A 2,432-nucleotide genomic window follows, 5' to 3' on the forward strand; every position below is an offset into this window, starting at 1 on the left:
ACAGAGATCTGGGAGAACACACACACACACACACACACACACACACACACTAGGGCTGTAACGATACACCAAACCCAGAATTCGGTTCTTATCACAATTTTTGACCCACGATTTGATACAAACCTCGATTCTTATTTCTCTGCCACAAGGCATTGTTTTGTCATTGGTTACATGCAACTTTGCAACCCACAACAGAGACCTTACTTATTGATATTGAATGATTTCAATATTGATCACTCTAACACCAAAGATTCTTTTGTATCTTAAAATCGTTTCAGTGGTTCATTTAAATGAGACATAAAAATAATGGTAACAGTAATGGACAATTCCACTCCCAACCTGTAGGGGGACCGAAGAGGAAAAGTGCTTTGGTGCCTGCTGTAAAGGTGCTGTTGACAACATAGAGGTTGACAAGTAGCTAATCTAATGCCAGGCCTATATTTGTTTAACTGACTTATGATATAACGTTAGCTAATTCTTGGTGGGTAACATGAGATTACGACATCGTTCAACATGCTCTGTTATTTTTAGTATGATTGTTGGGACCACGGTTCACAACTCTGGGCTAACCCACAAATTCATCAGTAACGTTACTGCAAAGCTTCAGTCCGTGGACATCCATTCCACAGTCAGCCCCCAGCCAGCTAGCAACCAGTCACTATCATTACAGTCCCAGCCCGGGACCATCCCCAGTAGCCCCCACCAGCTAGCAACCAGTCACTATCATTACAGTCCCAGCCCGCGGACACATCCACAGTCAGCCCCCAGCCAGCTAGCAACCATTCCCTATCATTACAGTCCCGGCCCGGGGACACATCCACAGTCAGCCCCCAGCCAGCTAGCAACCAGTCACTTCATTACAGTCCCGGCCGCGGGACACATCCACAGTCAGCCCCAGCCAGCTAGCAACCAGTCACTATCATTCACAGTCCCAGCCCGGACACATCCACAGTCACCCCCAGCCAGCTAGCAACCATCACTATCATTACAGTCCCGCCCGGGGACACATCCACAGTCAGCCCCCAGCCAGCTAGCAACCATTCACTATCATTACAGTCCCGGCCCGGGGACACATCCACAGTCAGCCCCCAGCCGCAGCCAGCTAACAGCAGTTTACTGAACCGTGGGGAAACAGACCCAGGCACCCGAGTCAGAACAGCGGCCATTTGTAACGTTACGCCTCTGTTAGCGTTATTGGTGTCACGAAAAAAGAAAAGAAATAAAAAGCTAAATTTACCCGACAAAAGCGGGATAAGGCACAAAAAGGACTAATACTAGTATTAATTTAAAGCTGTGGTGGCATTGGATCTGGACGGGAAGGATAACTCTAGGAGTTGGAAGGTGTGTGTCGCAATTAAGCATTCTCACTCCGCAACACAGATTTGTTGATCCTGACAAAATTTTGGTTTCAAATTGCATATCGTTACAGCCCTAGCCCTCACACACACACACACACACACACACACACACACACACACACACACACACACACACACACACACACACACACAGGTGTCTGCAAAAACACACACAGACAAAGGTGTGGACAAGTCACACAAAGATACACACAATCAAGCATGTAGACATGAGGGGCCACAGTGGCCTCACATACCCCCTGTGTTAAGTGACCACACAGCAGTACACCCAGCATGCAATTTCACTGTAGCTAACACACAGTTACACCATCTATTCAACCACGATCACAGTTAACTGTTACATCAAGGCTTTTGCACCACAATCTTTACTTTGCCAGTCCAGTGTTTAATTACACGTAAACAGTATTAGTTAGAAGTATAGCGTTCTTCATTGTGGACTCTACAATGTGAGCACCTCTTCCAATGCCTACAATGTTCAGACCTTTTGACAGTAAAAAAAAATCTAATTAAAGCTCACAAAAAAAACTAGTGGTGCTCCAATTTTCAGGTAATTCTATTCTATTCAGTATATTACCTATTCAGGTAATATACTGTTTGTAGTCATTCCTTTAAAATGAACTAGATGATTTGCAAATGTTTGCTGACTAGGACCTTATGTTTGTTTTGGGTGAGAGGTGACATTTTTAACTGGTACCAGTAAGGGATGGAAAGAAGAAAAACACAGACAGAAAGGGTTGATGGGACGTCAAACTGGTTGCAGGTAGATAGGTAGGGTCAGCGAGTGTGTGTGCTTGCAGCTGTGTGTATTTGTGTGTGTGTGTGTGTCTGTGTGTGTCTGTGTTCTGTAGGAGGTCCAGGCAGGCTGCATCACTGCTGACACACTGCGGCTGGTAAATCCAGCTTAGTGTGTCTAAAACAGTCTAACGAAATCTGCCACAGGGCCCCTAATGCTTGGGCCGCTGTCACCCTCAATCACTCACACACACACACCTAATCCCCACGCCGTGACCTACCACACACACACACACACACACACACACACACACACACACACAC

Source organism: Etheostoma spectabile, chromosome 3 (genome assembly GCF_008692095.1).
Source record: "Etheostoma spectabile isolate EspeVRDwgs_2016 chromosome 3, UIUC_Espe_1.0, whole genome shotgun sequence".
Classification (NCBI taxonomy): Eukaryota; Metazoa; Chordata; class Actinopteri; order Perciformes; family Percidae; genus Etheostoma; species Etheostoma spectabile.